Source organism: Triturus cristatus, chromosome 1_1, assembly GCF_964204655.1.
Source record: "Triturus cristatus chromosome 1_1, aTriCri1.1, whole genome shotgun sequence".
Classification (NCBI taxonomy): Eukaryota; Metazoa; Chordata; class Amphibia; order Caudata; family Salamandridae; genus Triturus; species Triturus cristatus.
In genome coordinates, this window is record NC_140579.1 from 703,513,985 (window position 1) to 703,529,934 (window position 15,950).

The following is a 15,950-nucleotide window of genomic DNA, read 5'->3' on the forward strand; positions in this document are numbered from 1 at the left end:
AGAAAGCTTGCACAGGATTTAAAGGCACAGCAGCCAAAGCGCACCTTATTTAATCAGTCATGAAAACCAGGGCTTTCTCCAGGCTCATAGGCAAGAATATGATAGAACGAACATTGTATATCAGATATAAATAGCAAAAGATATCATCTCCGATATCAAAGGAGAAGGGCAATCTGCGAGGTTGTCAGGGATCCATGACAGACTAACCTCTAAAGCAGACTTTGGCATGAGCAAAGCAAGAGAGAATAGTAATGGACATTGAGCAAAATACAAGGCCCCACTTGTATTGAGACCTCGGAGTTCAAAATATTGAAGTTTTCAGCAGAAAAAAATCACCACACGCATAGGCGCGCCACATTTCTCTCGCTGGGATTTCTCCTGAGAAAGGACGTTGCAGGCAAGATGGCGGCCACGGGCAGTGCTGCTCAAATGCCGAGCGCGTCACAGTGGATTACCGGTGTCACAGGCTGGAGAAGATCCTGGAGAGCGCTCCGTGCAAGTCAGGACATCTTCCGACATCCAAAACTCCTCACCGTTGTGAAGAGGAAACCCGCAGGGTGTGGTTTCCAGGGCTTGCTTCGCGGAGCGTCCCACGAACGCTACCATTTGCGTCGGGCGCCAAGCCACGCCCCCCACTCAGTCTCACTCTGAGTCACTCATTCTCACTCTAGCTCACTAAGACTCACTTATTTACAGTCTGTCTCATTCACTCACTCTGACTCACTCATTCGCACTGATGCACCCATCCCACTGATTCTGATTCACTCAATATCACCCTGACTCACTCATACTCATACAGTCTCACTCATTCACACTCCATCAATCTTTCTCTGACTCGCCTAGACTCACTCATTCTCACTCTGACTCACTCTGTCCCACTCATTGAATGACTCACTAAGACTCACTCAGACTGTGACTCACTCAATCTCACATACAGTAACACTGAGTTACACTCACTGTCTTTCTCCCTCACTCTCATGTATTCTCAATCGTACTCTCTTCCTATCACTCATTATCACTCTGACTCACTCCTTCACTGATGCTCTCTCACTTTGAATCACACATAGACACACAGACAGGCTCACACATACACATGCTCTCTCACAGACGCATGTTCTCTATCCAGTGGTGCCTGTTGTCATTTGAAAATCCCAACAATCTTCGGAGTAAATGAGTTTGCTTTGCTTAGTTTCATAGGTAAGTGTTCAAGATTCAGGATTAATAGGGCTGGGGCCAGAACACAGCCCTGCGGATGCCATTATTAATACCGGTGCGTCTTGATAGGCGGCCCGTGTCTAACTAGAATCATGAAATGGTCAAAGCATTGATAACAGGTCTAGGGGGATAGTCCAAGTAGCTGGCTTCCACCAGAGTCACTCTTCGTCTAAGTGGAAGGCTGCTCAGAGTCTATAAAACAACAGAACAGACACCCATCTGAGCTTTAGCCCACACTGCACAAAATGTGATTTCTGGTGAAGTGATTGTGACGAAAACCACCTAGCACAACACACATAAGCTCATGAATCAAACCCATTCATTCAGATGATGACGTATAACCTCTGAATATACTTTGGTAATGATGTGAGTTAGACTAATGACCCTATACTTCGTGGGCAGGCGAATATACCCTTTCTTGAAGATGGGTTTTACATTAATATCAATCTTTCCATGAATTTCAGTTACCTAAAGACAAAATGGAGATGACTAGCGAGACCACCACTCAGAGATTGACTTTGAAGGAGTTGGAGCTTGTAGAGACAGACCGCAGTCAGCCTATGTCAGTGAATGTCCCAGGAGGGGATTCCCCAGCTGGACTCAGGGGCCAACACTAGGGCAATCTCCTCCTGACAGCATCGCGTGGGAACCTTAAATTAACGTGGGGATCCTAGATTGACGAACCTGCGCCTTTTAAGGTGTGTGCCTAACCTTTTATCATTACACCTCGGACATGTTTCTTTCTGCAACGAGGTAGGCCAGGCATTGCTACACCGCTCCTTTCAGGAGCTTTGCAAACTGCAATATTACATCTTCTCAGCTGCCTGAGCGAACACACACACCCACACTATTCAATATTAATACTATTTTTATGCACACATTTTGAGTGTTGTCAGTTATAAGCTCACGCTGTTTATAGTCACACACAATACACACACACATCTTTAATGTCACACAAGAATTGATTTTTTTTGCCTACATATACATTTTTATTTTAAATATTAAACAGTGCCCACAGGCACAAATACAAAATGTTAAAACCATCAACGCAAACACACACAGCCAGAATAAATACGAAGTTAATATCATTAAAACATGTACATAAAAATTATAAACATAACATTTGAAGAGGCTGCTTTAGCTTCAAGCACGACCATAGGAAGTAATGGCACTGACCATCTCACGAGGAGACGTTATTTTCTCTCCTGCGAGGCCTTCACTGTGCATCACTGAAGACAGCGGTAATCCTGATATCAGATTTACAGTGGCACTGTTAGTGTAATTTAAAGATGAGCAGAAAAATAGTTGTTTGTTAATTCAATATACATTAACAACAACTGATACCTGCCACCCAAGCCATTCTTAAAGCTTTGGCGGCCTCTTACAGTCTGCACTGTCACACTTCAGTGTGATGGTTAAGTAGTTGTGGAAGTTCAGTGTTGTGCAAACTGTGGTGGCCTCCTGACGAGGGCCCCAACCCTTATTTGTTTACGAATTAACCACTGTACTGTTCATGAGGGAGGAAAGCAGAGAGGAGAATGTTAACGTATTGTATATAAAGGCCACGAAGTTGGGACTATATCGATATGGCCACAGAAATGGCTACATTATTTATTTTTATTTATAGGGTTTTATATAGCGCGGACTAGACCCGACGAGGGTATAAGAGCGCTTTACAAAAGTTACGTCAAAAGAGAAGTTGCAGGCTAGTCACATATAAATGAGTATCTAAGAAGAGATTGTATATGTTGTTAGTTCTTGTAGAAGGTCATGATTGTGTTAGTCATTCTCGATTAGAGATCAACACGGCTCTTGGTTGATGAGTAGCTTCTGGTTGGTATCAACTTGCATCAGGGCTGGGATCACGAGAGAGTTTTATTCATCAGAAGTAATTTGACTTCATTTTTGAATGAGGTGGTGGAGGGGTTCATTCTGATTGCTTGGGGCAGGGCGTTCCATATCCTGGGTGCTAGGCCAGAGAAAGTGGTGTGTAGGTTTTCTTCTTCCTACATTTTTGTGGTTTTAATAGCAGGGTGTTGGTGCTTCTCAGAGTTCTGCTATTGCCTAATAATTCGAGTTTATTGACTAGATACTTTGGTGTATTGAGGTGCAGGGATTTGTGCGTCATGCATGCAATCTTTAGCTGCGCTCTTGCCTCATAAGGGAGCCAATTCAGTTCCTTTAGATCCGGGGTGATGTGGTTATTCTTTCTGGAGCCAGTGACAAGCCTTGCAGCTGCGTTTAGTGAGGCTCTTAAAGGAGACAGACTGCATCTCGGCAAGCCATATAAGGTTGTATTCCCATAGTCTATTCTGGGTAGCACTAGAGATTGAACGGCTGTTTTTAAGTCGTTGGCGTTGAGGAAGGGTTTTAGTTTTCTAAGAAAGCTCATATGGAAGTTGGCTCCTCTGGTGGCTGTGCTGATGTGTTCCCTCATGTTGAAATTCTTGTCTGGTATTATTCCCAGTGATCTTGTGGAATTGATAATGTGAGGGTTGCAATTTAGGGCTGTTAGGTGTTTCATCCAGTTTACTACGTAACCTTGTCCTTGTGGTGGGGAGATTAGGAGAAAGTCAGTTTTGAGCGCATTGAGTTTGTGGTGTTTTTTTGTTAGTCAGATGTGGGTTTTTTGTAAAGTTGGGTTTAGTAGTCAGATGTCATCCGGCGATGATATTTTTAGGTATAGTTGTGTATAATCCGCATACATGTGGTAATGGATTTTGGAGAGTTTCAGAATTTCGGTTAAAGGTTCCATGAATAGATTGAAGAGGGTAGGAGATAAGACGGAACCTTGAGGGACTCCCAGGTTGATGGGTGCGGTCGAGAATAGCAATTGGTTAATCTTGATTCTTTGAGTTTGGTTGTCTAAGAAGGAGGCGAACAACTTTAGGACAGCTCCTGATAAGCCCATTCTGTGTTCAAGTAGGTCGAGGAGACTGATATGTTTGACCGTATCAAAGGTTGATGAAAAGTCTAGGAGGATTAGGAGGCAGGATTCGTTTTGATCTAGTATTCTGAGTGCTTCATCGACGATGTGGGTCATGGCCGTTTCTGTGCTGTGTTTCTGCCTAAAGCCTGATTGGAACTGGTCAATGAGTTGGAATTGGGCTATATGGTTGCATAGTTGGGAGTGGACGCACTTCTCCATTAGTTTTGCTAGAGTAGGAATAGTGGATATTGGACGGTAGTTATCAGGAATTGCATTTACATTGAATGTGCTCAAGACCTCATTTCATGAAATGGAATACTTCTTCTAATTTGTTTTTTATTACACACGGTTCATGTGCTATTGAATTGCCAGTGGTCATTTTTTTTCTTTTCTGCTATATGCGAAAATCTAAATAAATAAAATAAAAAAGATACAAGTCTGAGTCCTGTGCATATATAACTTTAGTAAGCACAGCTGTCAAATTTGCAGCATGCATATGTGTGACATTTCTGTTTTGCAGTACCTATGTATCTTCAAACAGTATTTGTAAAGTGCAGCACTGTCACCCCTAAGGGTACCTGTGCGCTGGGAGAGCTGTGTCTCCGTCTTGAGTTTCTTTCTGAAGTTCGCCAGGGAGGGTGCTGTTCGGAGGTGGAGTGGCAGTTTATTCCAGGTCTTGGCAGAGATGTAGGAGATGGAGTGGCCACCATTGCAGCTGTGATGGATGTGGGGGGGTGTGCGAGGGCGAGCGAGGTGGGTCACAGGTGTCTTGCAGGGAGGTGGAAGCTTAGTCCATGGTTGATGTATGATGGTCCTTGGTTGTGTGGAGCTTTGTATGCCTGTGTGAGGATCTTGAACTGGCATCTTTTCTGGATGGGGAGCCAGTGGAGGTTTCTGAGGTGAGGGGTGATGCTGGTCTGTTTGGGGAGGTTCAGGATGAGTCTGGCTGCAGTGTTCTATATGGTCTGGAGTCTTTTGAGGAGCTGTGTGGAAATTCTGGCATAGAGAGCGTTGCCGTAGCCAAGGCTGCTTGTGACGACGGTGGTGTGACGGTCTTTCGTGTTGGTTAAGATCCATCTGAAGATTTTGATGTTTCATGGTCAGTTGGCTGTCGAGGATGATGCTTAGGTTGCGTGCGTGGTCTATTGGAGTGGGTGTTGGTCCAAGTTCTGCTGGCCACCTGCTGTGGTCCCATGCAGTGGTATTCTTCCCAAAGATCAGTACTTCTGTTTTGTCGGAGGTAGTATGACTTTGGTATGTCATGTGTGACACCAACATCGACGGGAATGTGAATTCGTCTGACGGTATTAATAACAAAAAAAAAACTTAATTACTTTGTGAGGCTTCAGCTTCTAACAGAGCATTAATTGTTTTGGGAAAAGAAACCAAAACGGTGAAAGGTGTTTTCCTTTTTAGGTCTGGTGTTAGCAAAGACCTTTTGATTTTACAAAAAAATATATATAACAAACTTACTTATAGGGGTTTCTGCCAGCTCTTCATTCATTGGTCTATTGTTGCTTTTTTAACATCTTTCTTCCACCCACTCGAATTTACAGCATGGAACACTGTGATGGAGCCCTTCAGTCATTGGCTAGCTTCACTGTGAGTGACTGCATTCTGCCCCTTCACAAAGAATTAATCCATACACAAATAGGTTCCCTTCAGTGCCAGGGAGTATTGTTTTTTTAATTGATTCGGCAGCGCTTGAGGCCGATCCTGAATCCTGAAGCACGTGATATTTCTTTAATTCCTTTTTGCCCATCTCCTGTTACCTTAAACTTATTCAGGCACCTAGCAACATGTGATCTAATTGCCACACCATTTGCTGCCACTCCTTTGTGCTTCAGAAGTGCTATTTTAAATTAAAAGCATGGTACATGCCCATGGAAAGTAGCAGCAGTGATGGCACGACAGCAGCCTTTGAGTACTTTTGTGACAAGCACCATCCCGGTTGTACTTGTGCCTGAGGTGAAGATCCTGAACTCGGCCAGAGTACAGATTTGTGACTGCCTATCCTGAGCTTTAGTGCTGCTGTCCATGTTGGTTGAGTGGTTCATCTCTACACAGCATCAGCATCAAGGTGTTTTTGGTCCCTTAGAACGTCACACTGCCTGTTGCTGCGCAGGTGAAGAGAACAGGTGGGAGCCATTGGCGGCCGCTACAAAACTCAAGTGGGTGGTGCGGGGGAGGGGTGGATGGGACAGGGGATTAGGGAAATAATTATACTAATAAAAAAAAATACCTGTTCCAATGCTGTCGGCTGCCTCTGTGCTCCTCTTCTCTTCTGATGGTATCGGGCACCAGCACAGGTTCCCCACCCAATCCTGGCGCTCAGTGGCATTACAAAACTTGAGGACCCCCCTGCAAAGTACATGGAGGGGGGGCCCCTCTGGCCACACTCAGGAGCTCTCCAGCCAGGGTACTGTGCAGAGGGGGCCCTCCGCACCACTGGGGTTGCTGGGGCCTTTGTTACGCCATTGCCAGCGCTGCTCTTAATAGCATGAGAGTAGCACCAGGATTGGTCTTAGGGGCTTTGTTTGCTGCTCAGTCAGTACCTGGGAGTCTGTGCTGTTTCTCCAAACCGGCTGTGCAACACAGCTGGGTTGGCGAAACCTAAGTGCACATGACGGTTTTGCCGAAACCTAAGTGCACATGACGGTTTTGCCGACCTAAGACGGCCGACCAAACCGTCATGCTCACTTACAGTGTGTACAACTCCTCTCCTCCTGGCTGTGATAACAGCCAAGCCCCACCCTGCCCAGACTTGGCTGGCTCTAGAGGGAAATGGGAAAAATAAAATGATAATAAATTGAATTTATTATCATTTTATTTTTCCCGTTTCCTTCAGCTGGCTCGCAGCAGGGGGCGATCCTCTTATGTTATAGTGGAGGAGCAGCCGTCGGTGGGAGCTTGAACCGCGGAACAGACTGACAGTTTTCAGTTGCAGGAAAACAAATAAACTGCTCTGAATCAGAAAGGAAAAGAAACTTACAGCATATCGTTTTAGCCCTCCCTCCCACTGTTCACATAAAAGCCAACCACTTTCCATCATGAGTGAATGGTAAGCATCTTTTCACTCCACGCAGTGTGAAACACATCCTGCAGCGTTCAGTCTCCCATTTACTCTTTGACTGCTAGTCATGTCTTTGGTCACCTGTTTAACACTACAGAGGCATCCTATTTGCATGCCTATAAGTCATATTTGCAGCACTTTCCTTTGATAACTGGACAGTATCATGGACGTCAATTCACCAAAATGCCTGGGGTAATGGAAGTGACAATGCACACCATTTGACCTTTACTTTGACTCACATACACATGCTTACACATGCTAACACATTCACACACTCTCGTGCATGTAAGCACACTCTCACATGTGAGCATGCATACAACATACATTTAACAGCATTCCATACTTACCTTAGCTTCCAGATAGGGTCATATTTCAGCTAATGTACTCTATTTTTATTACACTAATAGTGAATAATATTATTCACTATTTGTATAACAAAAAAATTGACAGAAACCAGGCAAGTGGAGCTCCAACCAACGCCCAGTATGTAAGAGCCACCCCTGTGTTCCAGGCCCTGATTTTGCCACCTCTGAGACCAGGGGTTGCAAAAGCAGTGCCATGAGTAGCAAAAGGCAATCCAAGGGTAGCGGCTCTGACCCCTGGTGAACTCTAAATGATGCCCATGGACAGCATGAGATAGTTCAGGATATACTTACAGCAGCATGCAACTTGTCCAGTAAGCACCTGTGTATTTTAACATGTCTCTGTGAACATGCTCCAGACTTTATATGGCTGGCATTAATTATGTCTGGCATTAACCATGTACCTTTTGATTTTAGTACAATTAGAACTATATACAAAATGTGCAGACAAACTATTTACAAACCAAAAGTAAACTACGGTGAATGAATACAGTACAGTGAACTAGCAGGAGAGACCTTGAATGATCACAACATTACTGAGCCCATGCTAGAAAGTTATCTTCAAGAACAGCAAGCACAACGTGAATGGAAAGAAAGAAACATAACTTTACTCGATTATGCTAATGCCTTGTTTCTTGGCCTGCCAGAATATGCTATCCATAGACTGCAGGTGATGCAAAACGCTGCGGCGCGCCTCATACCAAATCCACCAGAGAGTGAGGATCTTGAGTCAACTCTCCTCTCTGCACTGGCTCCCAGTAAGAAGGAGAATTCTGCTCAAAACCTTTGTGCTGATTTTTCGTGCTTTCCTCAATATTGGTCCAGGCTATCTGGCTTCCCATATTCTTTTCTACAATCCTGCGAGGAGCCTCTGGTCTTCACATCTGGCTTTGGCCAGAGTGCCGAGTGTGAGACTGTCAACGATTTGCAGGTGCTCCTTTTCCTTGTTAGGGCCATGTGCATGGAACTGTCTTCCGATGCATCTGAGACAGGAAGCTACGGAACCTGCTTTCAGGAAGGAATTGAAAACGTGGTTATTCACACTGTAATTTGGCTTGCTCTTTAATTAGCGCAAGGACACTACTAGGAGAATCTTTGTGCTTTGTAAATTTGCTTCATCATCATCACCATCATCATGTGCTGCAGAAATAATAAACAGTGAACATGCAGGGGGAGACATCCCTTTTGAACAAGATGTAGTTGAAGCCCGAGGCCTCGTTAACATAAGCCAGGAAAAGGCACTTTAATGTGTCATAGTAAATTTGTTTCAAAGGTAATGGCATCAAATATGAGTATACATGTAAATTCAAGTGTGGATCCGCATTTTACTCAGTGCTAAAAATATACAATTATATAAATGCACAAAAAAATTCCACACCTGTTTCTATAACATACAGTACGCATGAGGCACATTGCAATTCTGTTTTTCAATCCCACATTACACATAGCACACATTGCCATGATACCACTCACATTGCCACATATGTAAAGGGCCTGCCCTTTTCCTCCTGTACAGTCCATACAGCATCTATTGCAAAATCAATTCCCACGATGTGCTTCTCCCACAGAACACTTTGGCATGCTCGATTTCACATTGCAGGTTTGAAAGCACCATTGCCTTTACAGTTTCCAAATGCTATTATGGATTTCGAACGTTGCCGCCACAGGTTGGTTACTATGCTATATGTGAAGCTCACATTGCTATTCCTGTTTCAATGCTGCCAAGTGTGTAGCACAGATTGCTATGTCAACATCCACCTTGTCCTATATGTATGGCACACATTGCCATGCCCTGCTCTACGCTCTCCCATAGGTCGAACACATATTGCCATGGCAGCTTGAACGTTTCCCTTTATGCAACACTGTGGCTGTGCCTTTTTCCACAATGTCAATTCGTGGTGCACAATCACCAGGCCCATTTCCACCATCCCAAGTATTTACCATACAAACTTTCCCATGTAAACCTCACTGCTGAGGTGCTGTTGGGGCTCAAAGCCCGCCAGCTCCACCAAGACCCAGAGCTGACTCAAGCAGAAAAGGCCTGCACCCGGATGGCACAGGGCAGGCCTTTAGCATACTGGCCAGTCAAGCAGATGTGGTGGTCTGCCCCACTGACGCCATCTTCCAAACTCTCATTGAACAGGCAGGGTGCTGGGTTGGAAGCATAACACTTTTCATCATGCATGTGAGACATGTATTTTAAGAAGCTTATTAAATGAGGTAGAGGGTCTGTGCGCAGAGTGTGGCTTGCTCTAAGTATACAAAGTCCCACTGTTACTCTTAAAATTAATTTGTTTTTTAAAGCATTTGGTGGTTGGTAGCTGCTCACTGCTTGGGAGCACTGGAACCATTTTATAACTGCTGTGGGCTAGAGGACTATGACAGGTGCCAGATCAGGCCTGGTATAGAGCATCACCCGGTGTATTCAAGGTTGTCCACAAGGCCAATAAAGCATTTTACTTTGGCATACCTTTTCTAGAGGCATGGATCCTATTGTAGGTGGACCCACAAAAGCTTTTGACATCCTCTGCAACCACCCACACCATCCTCTGTTCTCTCTTTCTAGGCTCAGCCTACAAATTGTCCTACTACTTCACCAACTGGTCACAGTACAGAGAAGCACCAGCGACATAATGGCAGGCAGTTGTGGACCCATTGCTGTGTACGCACTTTGCCAGCATGGAGAACCACAAGATCACCACTTATGAAGAGAATGACCCAGAGCTCTACCAGCAGGTCAACGCCCTCAAGGAGAAGTCCGTAATTATTATCTATATTTAAATGCATTTCCACCTTTGTAGTTAAGGTTGACCCAAGGCTCCTTAGAAAAACCTGTTTTTGCATTATTCATGCCCTCCATGGATAAATAAACACAAAACATTGGAAATTCACAGTGCAAAGTCAAGGTGCACATGTAGCTTTCTGTATAAAGGTAGAAATTTCCAAAGGCAATATTAGCCAAAGGAAAAAAAGCCACAATCAAGGTACACTGAATTAGGCAGGAAATGTTTGATTGGTTTCATTTGTTACTTTTGGTGGGTTTGGTAATATACAATAAAAATAAAAGTGGCCTTCGTGCATGGACATGATCTGAAAATATTCTTTAATGTATGCAAACATCTGAAAAATTCGAAAAATAAAAAGCAGCATTCTGATTAGTTTAATTTTCCCAATGTTTATGAACATCACTAAAAAAAAACATGCTACACCAGTAACAAAGGGAACACTTGTTTTAGAATGTTATTTTAATGAGGATAAAACGCCACATTAAATAAAAACCTGATGTTCATGAACATCAACTAAAAAATCGTAAAAAAGAGTACAGTTATCAACAATGTGCCGGTGCAGCAGCTGTCAGTTCTCCGTAGTCCTCCTTCACCTTCAATATATGGAGGGAAAAGATGGAGCAGGAGAGCTGACAGCTGCACTTGTGAACATCGAAATTTAGAGGAGGCTGCGGTGGCAGCTGTCCCAGCTGTCCTTGTATGGTGTGGATGAAGAAGGACCTGCACAGTGGACAGCGGCCCTAGTGTTTGTAACTGTGAACAGGACACTGGAACAGCTGTAAGCTGCCCCGGCACTCACAGCAAAGAAGAAAAAAACACCCTCATTATTGGGCACGGGATGGGATCAGTGGATCAACAGCAGCAATCCAAGGTCTTTGGGCAAAGCTGAGAGGATAAAGTCAATATTGTGGTGCTTTTACATTATATTGCAACAGGCCATTGACAACTTAATAAAAGCGGTAAAGATGGCAGTGGAAGTGGTCCGTTCATAAGAGAAACTGATTATTTTTCGAACATGCAGCCCTCACCTACCATTGGTGGCATGCTTCATCACCGAGTCCCGTCTATATCCAAGGCAGGGCTCTGCTTGGTCGGATTTTCTGATTTTCCCTCTTAGTGGTTGGGAATACTGAAATATTAAACAAGCACCAAAACCCTGAAAACAGCTAATATTGGGTTAATTTGCAGCAACGGCTCCTCTGATAAGGAGCATTGCCCCTCTTTTCTGTGAGCAGTACAAAAATGAAAAATAAAATGATTATAACGCAATGTTATTATCAGTTTATTATTCTGTATTGGCTTCGGGGCGGGCTGGGCTGGGCTGGCCAGAGCAGGGCCGGGGGCGGAGTGGTTGTACTCTCTAAATGCACATGACAGTTTGGCCAGTCGACTTGGGCCGGCCATATCGTCATGCGCACTTAGCATGTTCTCCACCCGACTGTATTGCACAGCCTGGGTGGAGAACATGCATAGGCTCCCACTCGCTTTATGAGCGCTGTACCACAGCGCTCTGACCAATCACGACGCTGCTGTCATGCTGGTGACAGCAGCGTTGTGATCGGCTATGGGAGCCTGTGTGCTTTTTGCATCGATGACGGAAGAGGACCGAGAGGCAGTGGCCGGTCTGCAGGTAAATGGATTTCTTTTTTTTATCCATCTCTCCCCCCGCCCCGCTACCCCCGCTAAACAGCAGCAGCCGCGGTTAATTTGCCATTTTTAAATCTCTTCCCAGTATTTGTAAAAATCTGAAGAAATTACGAAAACATAAACACGTTGCATGGAACATTGTTGTTCATTACAGTTGCAGGCACGGGCTAAGGAAATTTGTTACTAGTAAGATTAAGGCTCATAAAAGTCTTAGAACATTGATGACCTCTGATACTCATTACCTCCAAAAATCATCATTATTGTCCTTCATGGCCTCGGACAAAAGTTTGCAATTTTAAATTCCCTACATGTTGGCACCATTAATAGCTATTACTGGTTGGGTCTATTAGTACTTTAATCCTATTTTGTATTGGGTAGGCTATTGGATACATTTCAGTTGCCGATTATGCTAATAAACAGCAGGTTAAATTCAAATTTCATATATTAAAGTTAATATGCAATTTCGAACTGTGTAGGAAAAAAAGGTCATTCATAAACCAAGTTTTCAGAGCTTTGCAAATTTCCAGCACTGTATAATCAGTGAATAAGCAATTGACATCTCTATACATACATTCTTCTCCCTGGGTAATCTAGTTTTGCTCTAAAACTTATCAATTAATACATTTTATTCCAAAAGATAGCCCCTTTTTTGACACATCTTGACAATGTGCCACCATCCACTGAGGATATAATTTGAATATCTGAAAACACATGCAATGTGCTTGAACATATCTTATTTAGGAGCTTATGTGTGTAAAATAACATAATTTAGTATGAAAAGTGGGGGTGGGTGTAAATTGTGTAATTCCTTGTAGCGTACTCACGCAGAACTACTTAAAAGTTCCGCAAGATTGTGCTGAATTATGCAAAATGAGTAATTCTGCATTTAACCCTATTAAACGTGCCTCCTTACATCCCCTACTCAAGCATTTGATTTGCCTTGTACCTTTTTGGAGGCATCTCAACATTTTTATGATTGCTGGTAAATAATTCATCTGATCCAGAAACATGAAATTAATTATAGATCTTTAGTATTCCAACAATTTGCCATAATCGCAGGGGCAGTAACATAATAAAGTCTGATGTTAGGTAAGGCCATTCCTCCATAGTCTTTATTAAACTCTAATCTTTTAATATGTATTTTACTTTTTTGCATCTCTGGAGAGTGATAAGAAAATATTAATGAGGCAGTATGTTCTAAATATATTTTCAATTTTAGTATAGATAATAAAGCTCCTAACAGCAGCTTTTAACGTGTCCCAAAAAACAAGAAGTTTGCCACGGCTATGTTTATCTATAAAAATAACTTAATGAAATTGCCCATGTTTTGTATCAGAGATTCATCCTGCATAATAATTTGTCAAACATCCATCTGGTAATGGGACGGCACAGTAACTTTAGTTCTAATTCAAATATATATATATATATCTATATATATATATATATATATATATATATATATATATATATATATTACCTACTGGCGGTCGCCAGTAGGTAGTTATAGTTAGGACCACGTTTCCATAGGAAATCCGCAACATTCTATTTTGAATAACTTTGGCGCCGGTTGACGAATCCTCGCGAATTTTTCAAAATAGGTGGGGCGCTACGCTCCGCTCCTATCCTGGGGGATTCGTCAAGCGGGGGCTGAGATAAAAGGGGGGTCCCAAAACGCGTTTTTCCCATGCATTTTTCCATAGGACCTTTAGACACAGCTACAGCCCGAACGGCTGAACAGAATTACTTGAAATTTGGCAGAGAGGTAGTCCTTAGGTCAAGGAAGTGCCTTTTGTAGGTTTGGTGTAAATCTGTTCAGTAGATTCTGAGAAAATAGCCTTTAAATCAATATATATATCTGAGCCAGCGTACGGTGCGCTTACGGTGCGCTTACCGTACGCGTACGGTGGCGTGCGCGAGCGCGATTCTGATTGGCCCTTAGATCTTAGTAAACATTCGAATCGGTCGAAACCAGGAAGCGGCGGCCGCCATTTTCTCTCTCGCACTCTGACAGGGGGTTGAAAAACCAAGTGCAAAAACATGTAATGGGGCTGTTTACACAGCTCCCAAGCACCTAGCCATGTCGAGGGAGTCCCCAACGATCCCCCAAGTGAAAAAAGGCAATTTTAATTTTTTCGAAAATTTCGCCGATTACGCTTACCGTACGCATACAGTAAGAAATAATAAAAAAAAAAAATATATATCCACATTCTCCCCACCCCGTGTGCAAAAGGTGCTCGAAGGGCACCTTTTGTGCATGGCTTATTAGAGCTAAACAAAACATATATTTTACCTGTCACAACGATGCTCATCATATGTCCTCCATGTGCGCACGGTGCGCGAAGCGCATCGTGCGTTCATGGCCCATCTAGCGTAACGTGGGCACGCGGTGCGCAAAGCGCACCGCGTGCTCACTGTGCGCGCACGGTGCGCGAAGCTCACTGTGCGCGCACGGTGCGCGAAGCGCACCGTGCGCGCACGGAACGAACTACGTTAAGTGGGCGCGCACGCCACAAATGGCGTAAAGTAACTTAGCATTTAAAAAACCGTACAAATTCACTGAAAAAACCATAGGTTTCACACACGTTATAGTTAGGAATTAGCATTTAAAAAACGTTGCAAATTCACTGAAAAAACCATAGGTTTCACACATGTTATAGTTAGCTGGACATTTTACTGATAAAAAACCAATGAAATTCCCCCGTTATAGTTACTGTAGGCAACTATAACTCACGCGACCGTAATCCTCTGCTGATGACATATGTGTCTTTATGAAAAAAAAATATTTGTAATATATGTATAGCTAAAATTTAATGGAAGAAGACATGGGCAAATAAGTGTCTAAATACAGTATTAGCATCAGCAGAGGATTACGGTCGCGTGAGTTATAGTTGCTTACAGTAACTATAACGGGGGAATTTCATTGGTTTTTTATCAGTAAAATGTCCAGCTAACTATAACATGTGTGAAACCTATGGTTTTTTCAGTGAATATATATATATATATATATATATATATATATATATATATTCACTGAAAAAACCATAGGTTTCACACACGTTATAGTTAGGAATTAGCATTTAAAAAACCTTGCAAATTCACTTAAAAAACCATAGGTTTCACACATGTTATAGTTAGCTCGACATTTCACTCGTGAAAAACCATTGAAATTCCCCCGTTATAGTTAGTGCAGGCAACTATAACTCACGCGACCGCAATCCTCTGCTGATGACGTCAGATATTACATCACTGTATTTAGACATGTCTTCTTCCATTAATTTTTAGCTATACATATATTACAAATATTTTTTTTCAGAAAGACACATATGTCATCAGTGATGTAATATCTGACTTCATCAGCAGAGGATTCCTAACTATAACGTGTGTGAAACCTATGGTTTTTTCAGTGAATTTGAACGTTTTTTTAAATGCTAAGTTATGTTTTTTTTTTTTTTAAAGTTTTTTCACCGTGCGCGTACTTCCTGATTTCGACCGATTCGAATGTTTACTGGTTACTATCAACCAATCAGAATTGCGCTCGCGCACGTCACCGTGCACGTACGGTATGCTTACCGTACGAGCACGGTGCGCGCTCATAGATATATATATGCTTTTAACTGCAATTTTCTCAGGAACTAATGAACAGATTTACACAAGACCTGCAAAAGGCACATCCCTGAACTGAGGACTACCTCTCTGCCAAATTTCAAGTAATTCTGTTCGGCCGTTCGGGCTGTAGCTTGGACTAAAGGTCCTATGGAAAAATGCATGGGGAAAACGCGTTTTGGGACCCCCCTTTTTCTCAGCCCCCGCTTGACGAATCCCCCCGAGACTTTCAGGGAAGGAGCGGAGCGGAGCGCCCCACCTATTTTGAAAATTTCGCGAGGATTCGTCAATCGGCGCCAAAGTTATTCCAAATAGAATGTTGCGGATTTCCTATG

The 15,950-nt window shown here is 43.1% G+C and overlaps 1 pseudogene; it reads left to right on the forward strand.

The window, feature by feature from the left end:
• Positions 1-402: 402 nt before the first annotated feature.
• LOC146870907 (acidic mammalian chitinase-like) overlaps positions 403-15,950 on the forward strand; it is a 206,756-nt pseudogene continuing 191,208 nt past the window's right edge.